Raw genomic sequence first — 15,996 nt, 5'->3', positions numbered from 1 at the left:
CTGCTGATTTCTACAATTTCTCTCGTATAAGAAGAGAGAAAATAGCTTCTCTAAGCCTTATACCATCACCACAGTGAACTTGTATCACCATACAAATGCTGTCCCATGACAGCAAACCTAAATTAATTGTTTTATATTCAGATGCTTCTCTGTTTATGTGTACAGGAGATTTTGTGCCTTAAAGATTGGTGGCACACTTCAAACAATACCTTCTCAATAAGCAAAGCCAGCACTGCCTCCAAACACGACCTCCTGCAAGCACTCTGCAAAAGCAGAGATGGCAACTGCTTCATGTATGAAATTGAATCAGTCTTGAGCCTGCAGTTAAGCTTTCCTCTGAATACTGTGGAAGGAAAGACTCTTCCTTTAGCTGTTATTAATTGACATTATTTCTACAGTTCCACTGCCATGCACCTTTTTCTTTGGCTTTCAGTTTACCAGTGAAACTAATGTCTAAACAGAGAGTACACATGAGGCAAGGGTTACCTGCCAGCTCCTTCCCTTTAGTGCCAATTACCTGCAGAAAATAGGGAACTATAAAACAGTGACATAAAAGAACAACAGAGTATTTCAAAGAACAATACTGAAGATGCTATATCATAGCATTAAGATATAAAGGCTTATTGTGGGAGCAGCTGGGTTTGCAACCTCAACTGGTTATCAAAATGTGCAAGGAGCTACTGTTTTAAACAATGTGTGTGCTCCCCTGCCATGCGGATGCCACGTCTATGCCCCACTTCCATAAAGAAAAGCATAAATAGTCTTGCAGGCTGCAAAACTATGGAGAACAGCCACCACTAATGAGGCTCTGCTTCTTTTGCTTTTCTGTGAAAAAAAGTCAGCAGGTATTTTCGTTCACAGGAATGAAAGAAAGGGATGAGGAAGATGCTGACTTCCAGACTCTGCAAATGCTCACAGAAATTATATGTCACTGCAGACCAGTGACAGGTAATTTATTTATTGTCACTCTGTTGTGAAATCACCATATTAATTTCCCATCATTGTGGGAAGATCAGCTACTATGTATTCAGGTGGCCTTAAGTGTAGAAATAAGCTGCCTTTAGAGGTGAAATAAACTGTTCCTGAAAATGCTTATCATCTTGGTATATGAGAATCCATTAATACAGTGAAGGTGACATGAAGCTGGGAGGGATGAATTTCAGAAGACATTTAGTTGAAAGTAATGGAAGGTAGGTACAAAATCTAATTGGACACCAATATGTTAAGAGTAGTTATTAATGGACCCACTTTTTAAATTGAGGGATTGATCAGGAAGCCTATTTTTATCAAGCTTGGGGCTACAGAAATCTGGCCCAGGTCCAGTTTCATTCAAAGTTTCATTTGTAACCTGGATGATGGACTAGGCAACATTTCTATTAAATTTACAGACAACATTAAAATGCAGAAGACTGAAAGGATATTGACTGACAGGATCAGAATTCAAAATGGTTTGGATTTGTAGGAAAAAAAATCAGAAGACATGAGAGGGAATTCAGAGCAAGTGATGGAAACCTGTACACTTAGGCCATGCTTCCACAATCATGTGAGACCTGTGCATTGCTCAGTCACCCCCCTTTACCACCTCACTTAGTGGCAGATACAATGTTTATCTTCTTAATTTCCAGCCTATTGCCCCACGAGCAACATGCCGTGTTCACCTGTACCTTCAGCAGCAGCAGCAGGCTGGATATCTGCCTGGAAGTGGTCAGAGAGCTGTGTGAAGAGGAATGGAGCCACTTAAAGCTCATCACACACATCACAAAGGGACAGTGCAATTGTATGGCTATCAGAGGTACTAAATCTGGGTCGCTGTAGTTCTGCCATCTGCAGGACTTCCCACCTACATTCCCATTCTTTTCTTCTTTTGTTACCGCTGCTTCTAATTCAACCACATGCGGAGACAGTTCAGGGGGCTGACAGCTGGCTGTGCCAAGAAAGTGATTATTTTTTTTGTCAGAGCAGCTCTCAGAGTCAGCTCACCCCATAATTCTGTGAGCTTGGGCAATGTGAGGGATGGTAACTGAGTGGGGCAGCAGGAGCTCAGCAGCTCAGATGTGACAGCTCCAAGGGCCATAGCACTGTAAACAGAAAGAGGCCAACTAAGGCTTTAGGAGGTCACAATGTGAATAAAGGGACTCCCCCTCTGAAATCATCCCATGGGAAAGGAGGTGTCTCATAGCTGTGGGATGAGCATTCATGGGTGGCTGGAGAAAATGTGCTTATTCACCTGAAGGCCAGAGGAATATTCCTTAAAGGAAAGAAAAATCTCAGACTAACTTAAAAAGGATTCTGCTTCTCTGCTGTCTCCTGCATGGAATTTGCAGGAGCAAAGAGGAGCAGATGGCACCAGACAGAGAGCAAGAAGCCCAAATGGAGCTCTGGTCACCACCTGTGCCTGCCACGGCTTGTTCACTCACCCGGGACAAATGGGAGGGGCAAATGGAGGTGAATGCCCTGACCCACTGTGCTGTGCACAATCCCTGACCACTGCTTGCTGGGCTGGGGAATTATACATGTGCTGGAGTGACAGCAGAAACAACTGTGCCCTGCAAATCTTGCTCCCAGTCTTTTCTAAGGTGTTATTCCTGCACCCACCTGGACCCCAGACCTGGCACAGGGCTGGAAAGGCCTACATCCCCCAGGCTGAGGTTCACTGATTATATCCATGACCACGTTAATAATCCTCCAATTTACTCTTGCAACTTTCCTGCTTGGCAGAAGGGCAGACAACCCAGACCTGTTAAAATGTAACAGATTTTTTAAAAAATGTAACAAAGGCTGAACTATGCAAAGACGGGGCAGGTCCGGCAGGCAGAGGGACGGTGGTGAGCTGGAAAGGTCAGAATCCCATCATGCGTCCTTGTTGTCCTTCCCATCTAGCGACTCTTACACTCCACTGCTCCTCAACCAGAAGGATTTTTCAGTGCTAGAAGGAATCTTCTTGTCCTGGGAAATACAACAACTGCCACACGAAGGGCACAGATGCCGTGGTGTGCTGGTGGAGGAAGCCGCAGGAGAGCAGAACGTGGCACAAAGTGCAGAGACCCCTCGGCCACTGGCACCTCCACTCCATCACCTGCTCCCTCTCCAACAAAAACACATCTGAAGGTATCATCACCTGGACAGAAACCATGAGGGAACAATAAAAGCAATTGGAGGTCTAGAAACACATTGAATTGAAGAATAAAGGATATTTATCCTGTGGAGGAAAAACAAAAGGAAGCCTCATAATAGCCTTCAGAACTTGTCAGTGGAGAGGAGCAGAGCAGTAAATTACACTGTTTGCAGCAATCATACTCACTAAGTTTTTAGAATCTGGTCAGATAAGGTTTGTGAGGAAGTTGGTGATACAATCTTGGGATGAGTTGATGACCTGTGCCACCTCTGACTAAATTTTTATGATCTTATAATTTATACACATCATTGCATTTGCATCCTAGGGTAAACAAAGCAATAAAGAGATTTATTAGATATGAAAGAAAATTACCAGAATTTGGTTAAGAATATTGCTGCAATCAGTGTCCCCTCTTAGCACACTGAAAGGATTCTGCTTAGAAATCAGAGGCGCAGATAACTCTGCAATCCACACTCCCAACATCATTCCTCTTCAGTCTTCAAGTTATTATTCAATTTCTCTTTTAATTACCTTTATTATAATTACCTTGAATTAATTTAACTCAAAAATAATTGCTCGTATTTACCAAAATCAGAAGAATTTAATAAGTTGTGCTTTTGTATATATTATATGTTGTCACCTATTTGAGCACTATTCTGTGGATTTAGGACTGCTAAATAATATTAAGTTCTTTATCCAGTTCTCCTTGAGTCCTTCAGTGTGTTGCACTAACAAGTACACTCTGGGAAAATGCTTCTGGAATCACCTCCTCTCTTTTAAGACAACATCAGAATGGTTATAGCAATTATTTTGTCAACCAAACCTATTTTATTGAACTACATGCATGATCTGATTTGAAAGTAATAATAATGAAACAGAGGATCAGCACAGGAATTCTTTCAACTATTTGTACTCCTCAGTTAAATTCCTCCATGAAAATAGTAATTTTGCTGAGCTTTTCCACTTTTTACTGTCCTTTAGCAGCTAGGTTGTCCTTTTACTCATGCATTTGTGTAGCTGAATCTCATTGTTTGTGTCATTTCAGCTGCTTGGATGTGCTCATGCAGTGCTACAAGGAGAGGAAGCCTGGAAGCAGTGCCTGGTGTGTCCCAAAGGACAGGCTGAAATGTCATTTAGTGCTCTGCTATTGCTTACACTCCAGTGCTGAATGACAATGTAAAATACAAGCTGTCATCATCTGATTCCAGATTTTCTGGTGGTAAAATGAGTCCTGGAAGAACAGACATCCTGGTACACTGCAGGTTTATTCTGGATCCTCTTAATAAATCCTATCTCCAGTTTCCTAACACACACTCTTGTTGCCTTGTGATTCAAAAGGTTGACCAGTTTACTGGGTTCTAGGGGGGTTGTGCCAGGGAGAAGGGGGAGCTGATTTGAGAGCAATTGCTCTGATTCTTCCCTTTATTTCCACAGAGATTCTTTTATTCTAAACACAAGAAAAATCAAAACAACTGTACAGTTCTATAGCTCACATCCTCAAATCTTTCCCATTCAAAACCTGATTAAAAATCCCTTCTTCTTTCTCAGTTTTTTCTCAGATCACCAGACTTCTGTGGGTGTGCAATATCTATCCCATATTTATTTATTTATTTATTTGTTTGCTTGTTTGTTTATCTAAGTCATGGTTCTGCCTCCTTTTGTAAAGACAAACCAGAAAGAATGAAACAATACCCAACAAATTCCTCTGTATATAGATGTGCTTTCTTTTGGATGAAGCCAGCTGGTGCTTCAGTTGCTTTTTTGACATGGAAGTGTTTAGTATCTTCTTAATCTCAAATGAGGAATCCTATACATAACTGTATACTCATCCTTGATGAATGCCCTGATAAATCCTGATTTTTTATTGCAATATAGGAATTTGGGCCAAGTGGAGAAAAATATCATAAAGCAATCATTTTATTTTTCATGTGAATTTTGCAGAGGTTTCAAATATGCTTAAATTAGCTTTGTAGACTGTACTTCCTTGGCCTTTGTCTTCTCTTCTGTTTTTTTATGCTATTTTAGCCCCTCCAGCAATATTCAATAAATAACAATTTCCTTTCTGTTAAAACTGCCATTGGATAATGTTTGTTTCAATGCATATTTCCTATAGTTTTAGCTGAAAATCACCATCACCACAAGCCTGAGGAAGCTTAATTCAATAGGTTGATAGTGCAGGCTAGTGCTTAAGAACTGATGTCCCAGAAAATAGGAAAATGAAAGCAAACACGTCTACAGTTTGGCTATGTTTCTATACAATCCTGCATAAAGTGAAAGTCAAAGGATTTATTGTTTCTATTACATGTTACATATCAAAATACACTCGATGTGTTAGCAGTTTTGATAAGCATATGACAGATGGAGCCAAAAGAAGTGTATTTCCCTTTGTTACTGAGTCCATAAGCCTGATTCAGCTTCAGGCTGATTTCCAGTCTCAATAGACATCCAGTGCTAGTGGAAGAAAGGATAACTGCATGCTTTTCCAAGAGAAAACTCGTCAGAAAGGAGAGACATCTCGGGATTTTTGAGATGGAAAAAATTAGTACGTCCTGCCCATTGAAAAGCCAGAAGATTTTTTTAGTATTCACTGTGCAGAATTCTTTTTTTTATTTTCTCAGACTGAAAACAAAAGTGCATTGAGAAATTTTATCCTAGAATGACTGTAGCATGCAATGTCTTGGCTACCTGTGACAAGAGCAGCTTACAAGATGAGCTTCTAGACAGATATTTAGTGTTACTCTGGTACCTTTACTATTCTACTCATGCAGGCATCCCTCCTCATTGCAGTTTTACTGCTGCGTCCCCACAGTCATACCAGCAAGTTCATGTTCTTCCTTTGAAACAACACACTTTGCTGGATGTACTTGTCTCATCTGAAAAGTTTTAAATCATCCTGAGACCTCTTTAACAAGACAAACCCTAAAACATGGTCTTTGTTTAAAGCTTTGCTGGCAAGCTCCTCATGAGACATACAGTAAATTCACTCAAATGAAAACCAGGTCATCCCACTGCACCTTGCCACTGAATCATTGCATACCTCCCTTTCCTGGGCTTCAGATGCAAGTACTGGGTTTTGTCACTCCATTGCATTTTAGCTGTTTTCCTTTAATAAAGGCAGTCCAAAACATCACCAAATCTAAGTTTTCCACTTTTCCTGTTGCTAAGTTTTATAAAATCTCGGCATAAATAAAAACTTTGTAATAAAATGAGGTCAGTGCAGGATTGCTACATGAGGTCACTGAAGAGCTCATAGAGCATGTGTTACACAATGCCAGCAAGTCAAAGTGAGCTATCAGTAACAAACCCTGACAATGGCAACAGAAGTCATAATGATGTGTAGCTGCCTCGCAGTTGCTCGAAGTTTTCCACAAACTTGCACTTGTCATGCAAATAGAAAGTCAGAACCTGCTAACAATAGTGTATGAAAACAACACATTGTTTTGCAACAAACAGGCATTATGTTAATGCACAAAGCCTAAACACTCTTTAGGACTAATAATTATCCCCCTTGTACTTCTGGAAAGGCAGAATTGCACAGGGGAGAACTGCATTAGCTCAGACGTGGTCAAATAGTGGTCTGAGACCTCAGTGCCTCTGGGTATGTTTTATTGTTGCTGTAAAACAATGACAATTTGTGGTAGCTAGAGACAGAACTTTTCTTCTTCAAACTCCTATAACACTGCTTTAATTCTCTTTTCCAGAGTTTTCGGGACAGTGCTTGCAGTCTATAGCAGAGCTGCACTAGCATCACACAGCAGCAGGGAAAAACAGCATTAAAACACGTCATGGATGTGGGCTGTCTCAGGGAACTCCGAATGAGGATACAGGGAGATCAAGCACCAGCAAGAGGTCATTTTATGTAAACAGAAGTGGAGAGCACTAAATTTAGTCAGCTGATTATTTATTTCATATTACTTTTGCTTGAACATTTGCCTGTGGAATAAAAAAATGCTAATGTTCTCCATGGATATTCTTGAGAGCATAATAAATTTGTAGAATAGATAGATAAGCTCATTGAAATCAATACTCTGGACCATGCTGAAAATAGCACTCAGGACAATACCACTTAGACATTAGAGATATTACAATAATTGGTTTCATGTAAAACAGATAGCTAAAGACATTGGATTAGTTCCCAGGAGTGTACTAGACTACATCATTGAAGATAGGTTCTTTAATTGAATGCATATAGGAATAGATATAACAGCTTGAGCCATACACAGTATGTCACAAACCTTAACATTTATGGCTACATTTCATTTTGCGCACCATCCCATCCCCATAAAATAGCTTGTTTCAAATTTAAAGGTACAGAATCCAGTATATTTGCTTAAGAGACATTTTATATTCTTTGAGGAAGCAGACACATCCTCCTGCTTTTTACTGAAAACAATCAAGTACAGTCCTGGAGCAATATAAATAATAAATCTCTCTCTTACACATTTATAAAGGCTCCATCAGTATGATACATATTTAACATACAAGCACTTCATACTTCATTATATATGTATGTGAAAATTAACTCCTCTTTCTAGGTTTCCATAAATTTTCCTGTATAAAATAAAATATGGGCTATGTATTTCTACATTCCTTTTTTTTCTTTACTTTTTTTTTGTTTTGTTTACCTTTTTTGGTACATTTATAGAAGCTGAAAAACAGCTTGCAGCTATGCTTATCCTGTTCCTACATCTTAATTTTTTTTAAAAGGACCTGCCAATATCTAGACTGTTTTTTTGTTTAAGTGCAGGAAACTAAAAATTTTCATTGGTAGGGTGTACCTACACTATTCTGATTTTGCAGTTGTACATGTGAAAAAGTAAAAACAGAACAACTCAAGCCATAAGGATTGCATATCAATCTGGGCAAATAATCAGACATTCTGCATTAAAGAACTTCCTCATTTATATATATATGGTTTTTTTTTTAACATATGTATTGTAAACCAAATCTCTACCTTCGGCCAAAACCAGCTGTGCACTGTAGTGGCTCTCTTATGAGCATTATCACAAGACAATAGCTTTGGAAACAGAGTGTTGTGCTGTCTGTGAGTGTAAAGATAATGAAAATATGTGAATGGAAATCATGTGATTTCCTTGGAATGCTATATCAAACCTCTTGACTGACGGTCATAAATTGCTTTGCAATTACTGCACTAATTCTTTTCCCTGGTTAGAGATGAAACAATGTAGTATTTACTCAACAAGTTTTCTAACACTTAAAAATGTGTCAGAAGAAGTCTGAGCTGCCTTCATAATAACATATGTACTTTGAAGCATATACTGGAATTTTTTATAAGTTTTTGCAGAATTTATTATTCTCCTACAGGACAAAACTAGATTGTAAACCCCTAAATATCAAATTAGGTTGCTTGCAGTTTACACCAGAGCAGCCTCATTTCAGAGATGCTCAGAAACCACAGGAGGGAGTGGATTGCATCAGCTCTCAGGCCCGTGAAGATACTTTCCATAACTTGCCATTCATGCAGGCAGCAATTGTGAAGCAAATCCTCTTCTCAGCTTACTTTGACCCATATGGACAGTCTGGTTCTGTGGAGCCAGATTTCCTTCCTGAGCTGCTACTTGGGATGCTAATGCAGAGGAATTAAGGGGCTGCCTTAAGGCTCCTTACATGCATCACAGTAAGAAAGTGCCCTGCATCCAAGCACTACTGCATTTGAATTCTTAATGGCAAGTCAGTTATTGGTGTTTATTTTTTTGTTTCCTTCATACAATATTGTAAATGTTTATGTTAGCATAAAGGCAGGATTAAAAAAATTATTTTTAATCATCTCCTACACACCAAGCAACACGCTGGCATGTGATTTGTTTCACTTCATTGATAATATGCTCAGAGCCTTTTGTGCTGAGGCATGAAAAGTTAATTACTTGCAGCACAGGGTATTTATTACATATCCTTGGGTTCTAAGTGTTACTATTTTCTGGATGGACTATTTAAATGCATTTTTGAGGTAGCAATATTTTTTGTTATTGTTATTTTAATGCATATCACGATTATGGAAATTTTTCATCCTTTCTGGACTTTACCAAAGGATTATTTTCTCTTTTTCCTTTATGTACCGATGACACATTCTTTTAGCCACTGAGAACTGTGTGCTCATTACTACTTTTCACTATATTTTAAATATTGGATAGTGACACCAGAAGAAAGACTGTCAGATACCTTAAGAGAAGTGAGTGTATCTCAGTTCAATCACAAATAAAGCTGATGTAAAAGGACTGAGCTTTGTGGCATCCAAAAGTCTGTACATTTCTACTGAAGTTCGTCACTGTCTGCCACTAATCCTACAAAGCTCAGTAGGGATCAGCTGCTGATAACACCAATGAAAGGGGGTCTTTGTTACAGCTCTCTGGGTTTTTGTGCATATTGAAGACCTTGTGAGCCTCATTCAGATTGTCTGTTACTTAGCAAACATTAACAGTGTGTATAATGCAGTGCTTCAGACAAATCTGTATTTTCTCAGGCTTTTTTGTGTTATTTCCATTTATCACAAATGTTTTATATACAATTCATGCTTATGATTTAATTCTCTATCCAAAATAAATGCTTCATAAATAAACAGTTGATTTTTTTGGTCTTCTTTTCAGTGGCAAAATAATGATTGCATGGATAAAGTTCAAAGCTAGAATGTTTCGCCTGTGGTGGATTTATTATTACCATCATAAAAGTTGTCTTCAAAGAGTTAAAGCTGGTTAGTTAGTTATCCCAATTCTCCCTGTTTAATGAAATTATTTTGTTTCCTTAAACTGTGTTTAATAAGTAATAAGGAAGACTGGAAAATTAACACACATCTTGCTGTGTTGATTTAGGTTTAGTTCATTCTGTTTTCTCTCTGAAGTCTACAAGCCTTTAGGTGCTAGCTAATCTATTCATTTCTGACATGCACATCTTTCTACTGGCTAAGCGCTTGTGCTGTTCTTGAAGCAGCCTCAGAGATTATTTAAATCCACATGCTTTGCTTTTTCACCAGCTCACCATTTCCCACATTCTTTTCTTGTGTACTTAAAAACACTATGATTGTACTCTAAGAAACCCCATTGCCGTATTAGGTCTAATTTAACATGACCACATTATCCAAGGACAGTCCCTACATCCATTGTCCTGCAACTGCAGGAATACTGCTAGATCTCCCCTCGAGTTCTGAAAGTGCCTGGCAGCAATTCCATACTCAGGACTGCATTTTAAAATGGATAGCTACTAGTGTTGGGGGGCAATGACTCAGGTTGTGCATAAATAGGTAAGATGCAAGCAAAGTTAAGACTATGGTAAGTGTGACGAGAGCAGACTGCAGAGTTATTTTTAGATGGCAGTGCAGGAAATAAAATGATGTGCTTAAAACCCACAAAATGCTAAATTCAAACCTATAAAGTGCAGAGTCATTGTGACTGGAGCAGCCATATTAGCAAAGTGAGGGACCAAGGCTGGTGAAAAGGCAGGAAGGCACGTCCTGCACAGAGTGGCTGAGGACACTGGCTTTGCCTAGTTTGGAGCAAAGGCAGCTGAGGGTGAAGCTTTAAATCTTCCTGAGGAATGAACATGGGGAGAGAGGGAGGTACTGAGCTCTTCTCCCCAGGATGCAGTGACAGGACATATGGGAATGGTTCCAAGCTGCACTAGGGGAGGTTCAGACAAGACATCATGAAGCATTTCTGAGGTTGCTCAGACACTGGAACTGGCTTCCTTAAGGGACAATGCTCTGCACCTGTTGGTGTTTAAGAGGTGTTTGGACACCAACCTTAACAACATCTAATGTTGGTCAGCCCTGGAGCTCGGGCACTTGGAGAGATGGTCACTGTGGGTCCCCTCCAGCTGAAACACTCAATTCCAGTCTATCCATATAGTCACAGTGCCATGCTATACAAATTATATCTTCTCAGTACAACTTCTCCACTGAATCCTTCTGCCTGAGCCTCCTTAGGCAGGGGTTGGCCCAAGCTGTACAGTCTCTGTAGTGTCTTTCCCTACCACTCAGAGCAGCTATGAACAGTTCCCACAGGAGGATGCAGGCCTTTTGTAAGCCTGGAATGCCAAGTAGCTAAGTACAAGTGTCAGTAGTTTCCATAGTCCAGAACACCTCTGGACTATGATCTTCAGGCAAAATTCAAGAGCAGAACCACCACTCCAAAAAGAGTTCCTTTCTGTACTGCCTAGGACCTGCCATGTCCCCTGCCACCAAGAAATTGTCCCTCCAAACTAATTTCTTACCATTGCTATGGATTCCAGGTCATCATATGCAGGCAAGCAAAAAATGTAGCAAAGTATAGCCCCTGAAAGATATCCAAGTTTGTATAATCGTAGAATAGGTTTGGGGCCCCTGACAAGGGCAGGGACACCTCCCACTAGAGCATGTTGCTTTAATTCATCACTGCCAGATATTCCCATTCAAGGCAATTGATCTTGCATATTTTTGAATAAGTGAGGACTTTACCATACAAGGATAGAAGATGCCAGGCTTGCAGGCTTACTTTTGTTTCTAAATGTATTCTTCACTTTAAAGGTCATCATATTTTATTTAGCAGACATTCATGAAGTGCTTGATCTCATATGCTACACTCTTGATGGCAAGCCTGACTCTGGGAAAAAAAATAGATTTATGTTCTTTTGTTTAAATTCTACTTTGTTTTGAGCCATAAGTTTCCCCTTATTACAATGGGGAAACTTTAAATTGCTATGCTTTTTTTCCATGTTAAAGCCAGGTGAACTTCAGTCTTAGTTGTCTTTTTTAGACAGTCTTTGTCTACTGAATTTAATTTCTTAGAATTTTGTAGTATTCTAAGTAGCTTTTTGAAGACAGACCAATTTCAAGATTCTAAATTCCAGTGGGGCAATGGAGCACTGCTGTCTTCTGAACTGAGTTTCAGGAATTGGTCCTTTACAGCAAATTTATGAGAGGAATAAAGGTGCTTTGTGTTTGACAACAATACAGGCTTTTCTTTCTTTCTAAAAATTCTTGAATCTGAGAACATTCCTCATCTTGCCCATTTTGTGCCCATGGGAACTAATGTCTCTTCATTCCTAAACATGATCCCGTTGTCTTCCATGTGAGTGCTGTCACCTGAAACTTTGCTGATTCTGGCACGGAATTGTAATTCTTTAATTTCTCAGAAGAGAAATCACCTTATCTCAAGCTATACATCAGGGATGTGACACAACAGAGCAGTGCATTGAATATGGTCTGGTGAGTGCAAAAGTGGCCCACAGACTTCTGGCCTTGCCTATTTTCATTGGTCTGGAGCTGTAGGATCAGAATAAGATCAAAAGGCCATGTCTGTGTAAGGGTAGCTCCATTGTGTAGTCTTTAGACACAGCTGAGCTACTGACAGGAATGATGACAGGTTCAGCATGACCTGAGGCTTGAGAAGCAACCCTTCCTTCAGCATGTGCTTCTTGTGAACATTGTGACTGCAGGAGAATTTACAACTGCCTGGGTGCTAGAAAGACTGAGTGTCCTCTGCAGATGTTACTCTCCTCCCCTTGTGTCAACAGGCTGGTTTATGGCCCAGCGCAGAGACTGAATGGCTGTGGTGGCTTGGGATGGTGACACAGGGTGAGAGAGCAGCCCAGCCAGGGGAAACACAAGCTCTGCAGATGAATGTCAGAAGAACCTCTCTGGGACTCTAGCAAGGTAACTGCAGGAGTCAGTATCCCTGAGGGCTTCCCCTCTATGTGCATTCCTGAGGTAGCCCAGGGGCCTGAGGCTTCATCCTCAGCACAGCACAGCCTGAGGCTCCATGAGAGGGGCGGCACTGCTCGAGGGCATCCCGAAAGGTAACACTCAGCAGTGCTCACATTCATCCAGGGCATATCTCACAAATACTGTGACCCTAAGATATTAATATTGAATTTAAATTAAAACATGTGGTGTAGCTCTGCCAAATCTCAGTAAGCAAAATTCTGGTTGACTGGAAGATGTTACAGACTCAGTCCTGCCCAGTTTTACCCTTGGAGCAGCATGCTCCCCCACTGCTGGTTTAAATAATATCTTTGGGGAATTTTGAGGGAAATAGAAAAAAATGCCAACACTCTACTCCATGTTTTCCATCTTGCTTTCATCTACACACTACTATTTCAATTACAGGTGAAATCGTTACTATTAGTGCTAGGCAAAATAAATCTTTTAAAATTCTTCACAAAAGTCTGAAAGCAATGCAAAGATACATGATGTAAAATGTAGTAAGGGTGGGAAAAGCATACAATCACATGTGCTTAAACCAGATTTTCAAGTAGGCACTTCCAAATGCAAAAGGACCTGAAAAAAGCATACTTTTCTCAACTAACTTTTTTAATTTGCAGAATTTGCACTGATTTGTAGAAATAAATCTCTGGAAACAGTCCTATGAGGCCAAATAAATTTTCAAATAGGAATTATTTTCTAATTAATTCTAAAAGAGCAGACACACATGCTATTCTAAATCTGCTACATATTGTAATTGTTATCATTAAAACATGAGTTACACCTCCAAAATCATATCAAAGACTTTAAAATAACCAGGTATTTTCTCTTCTGGGAATTAATACATTTAGAAATCACGAGAAATCTTTCTCGTAAACTGTGGTAACAAATTTTCAAAAGTGGAAGCTGTTTTGAAAGTGTTTCTTTGAACAATCAACATCTGGGATTGATACTTCACGGGAAGACTGTAAGAATTGGGATGAAACAGCAGAATCCACTAATAAGGCTCACCACAAAGTGTTTTACTAAGCTGCTATGAATTATATGTACTATAGAAATTTCCTAAGTTTACCATCCACCTGCCTGAAAATTGTCACCCAATAATTAGCAGCTGCCAGACTACATTCATTTGCATGCCTATTTTTAAAGTTCAAAGATAAGTGATGACGCTAGTGAGATTTTCTATGGACCATCTTCTTGTTGTGTTCCCTCAAAACACCCTTCATAGAATTAACAAATATACCTCAGAATCATTGTAAGTACTGAGTGTACACAAAGAAGGCCAAGAAAAAGTATTTCCTCTAACTATCTAAAGCTAACAAAGAAAGAAATTCTGTGAAAAACCATTGACATAAAATAAAGATAGAGCAAACACAAACAATCTGTCATGGAGATGGATAGTGGTTGGCAATAATGACACAACTGCTGTGGGTTAAAAAATAAAAGCCTTACACATTTTGGGTCCTATCCTAGGCACCCTATGCTTGAGGGATCATCATATTCTAACCAGATCATCATGTTCTTTCCCTGCTATTCTCAAAAGTCCATTAGCATGTCCTCTCATTAAACAGACATTAATTTTTCCTCTGATCCATGACATTTACCTCCGACTCTGACATGTTAAATTTCAAGGACACAAAGTCTTTTGTGCTTTCTTTCATGTTGACCCTTATTCTTGCAATAATTCCCCCTTAAACACACCAACCTATCACATAATCCTTCTAGAAAATCCTACTTAAAATGTCTAAAGAAACATTTGGGCAACAGTGTGTGAAGATCATAGACTGTAATACAGACCAATAATGGTCCAGTATTTCCTTATATTAACTCAATTGCCTTTCATTAGCTAATTTTAGATATCAAGATCTCCAGAGGCTGCCTTATTGTTCTGTTTCTATAGCACCTGGTCCTCAGTTTGAGTTCTCACTAGCAGTGAAGCAAATAAAGATTTTGACATAGAGATAAGATTTCTAAAGGCTCAAAACCAACCATACAAATAAACAAAAACATAAGAAAATCAGTTATTTTTAAATCTGTCTTACTATTTTGAAGATGACATGTTTTTAACAACATTGACTGATGTAACCATTAATGCTGTTTTGAAGTCAGTGATGGGAGAAATGTTTGTACAAATCAAGTATTCTGACTAATGGAGCTGTAGTTGGTGTGTATCCAGCAGATTAGAAGCTTTTCAGCAATGTGCAGAACATGAATATTTGGAAAATATTTTTGTTTATTTCTCTTTAGTAGAAGACCTCTGACTGAGTGAGTTGGTCAAAGAGGGTACTGGCATTTTATCAAGGGAGGGAGGGAGGGTCCAAAACCAGAACAGGAGCAGCCATGGTGAGGAAGCAAGCAGGAAAACCTAGAGGCAAAACAGTAGTACCCCATTCTGCACAAGCAAGCTTTGTTCACAGCTGTCTCCTTATCAAGGCATTCCAGTTCAATACTCATTCACAGGTTCAAAGAATGGGGTGTTAAAATTAAGTATCACTCTTAAATACCTAAAGGCCAGACTATAGGGTTAGATGAGCCTGAGCATGACATTGGGACCAGGAAGTCTAATAATACTCTTGAATATAACAATAAAGAAGTAGAGAAGCAGGAGAATAATTTATTGAGGTGTTAGAACGGTAAAAATGATGGAAGGGCTGAGAAAACAGCCTTTCAGTGAGAGACACAGGACTTGCACACACTAATAAAAGTGTTACTGCAGAGTAATGAGGTGCCATGTGTCAGCTGACTCACAGTCACCACCTGGATACTCAGTCTGGGTTTGTGGCCAATGCAAAGCAATTCAAATTAACTCTGCCCTCTTTAAAAGAGGGGAATTGTTCAGTTTGGTTTATCAACAAATAAGCTGGGAAATTATTTCATGCCTGTGTACAAGAATGCTTACAAGTAGAAAAGCCTGAGTAGCAAATAGTTCTTTAACTACTGAAAAATTGGAATAATAGCTGTAGATGCAATTAGCTGATGTCCTAAAACATAATAGAGGCAGGGAATTCTCTGAACTGTTGAGTCTTGATGTCAAGTCTAAACAATTTCTAGAAGGTCTACCCAAGCACAAGTTTTTAGCTTCATAAAGAGAAGAGCTGAGGCAAATGCAAAAGTCTGTCAAGCAAAAAGGCCTTGCAGCTTCATTGAGATGGCAAATTTTTGAATCTGTTTAAGTTAAAGAGAGAAGATC

The sequence above is a fragment of the Ammospiza nelsoni genome, chromosome 3 (genome assembly GCF_027579445.1).
Source record: "Ammospiza nelsoni isolate bAmmNel1 chromosome 3, bAmmNel1.pri, whole genome shotgun sequence".
Taxonomy (NCBI): Eukaryota; Metazoa; Chordata; class Aves; order Passeriformes; family Passerellidae; genus Ammospiza; species Ammospiza nelsoni.
The sequence above is the reverse complement of the archived record's forward strand: the minus strand, read 5'-3'. Positions refer to the sequence as shown.